The sequence below is a fragment of the Suricata suricatta genome, chromosome 17 (assembly GCF_006229205.1).
Source record: "Suricata suricatta isolate VVHF042 chromosome 17, meerkat_22Aug2017_6uvM2_HiC, whole genome shotgun sequence".
Lineage (NCBI taxonomy): Eukaryota > Metazoa > Chordata > Mammalia > Carnivora > Herpestidae > Suricata > Suricata suricatta.
Window position 1 is genome coordinate 33,769,813 of NC_043716.1, and position 437 is coordinate 33,770,249.

A 437-nucleotide genomic window follows, 5' to 3' on the forward strand; every position below is an offset into this window, starting at 1 on the left:
CCGCGGGGCGCCCTTGGCCTGACACGCCGCGACCGCCGCCGCTGCGCCTCACCGCACCCCCACCCCCCGTCCTGGCTTCCGCTTCCGGCAGGGGCCCCGGTGCGCTTGCGACACCGCAGCTCTGACGGGCCCCCGAAGCCGCTGGAGGGGTCGCAGTGCTGGCTTTGCCCATGCGACGCCCCGCCTTTCCGGCGCCGCGTGAGGCTGAAGGCTGCACGAACCGGGACAAAATCCGCAAGTAGGAAGGGAGTCGAGTTTGATGTATCCTCTGAGCTCGTAGGAAACGCGCCAGGTCTGTCTCGGTGGCCGCATTTTCCAGTCTGTGCTGGACCTGCCTCTAAGCTTAGGTACCCGAGAACTTGACGGGCAGGTGTCCACGTATAGGAGTATGTATGGCCACAGGTACGCCACATAGGCTCCATACAATTACAACATAA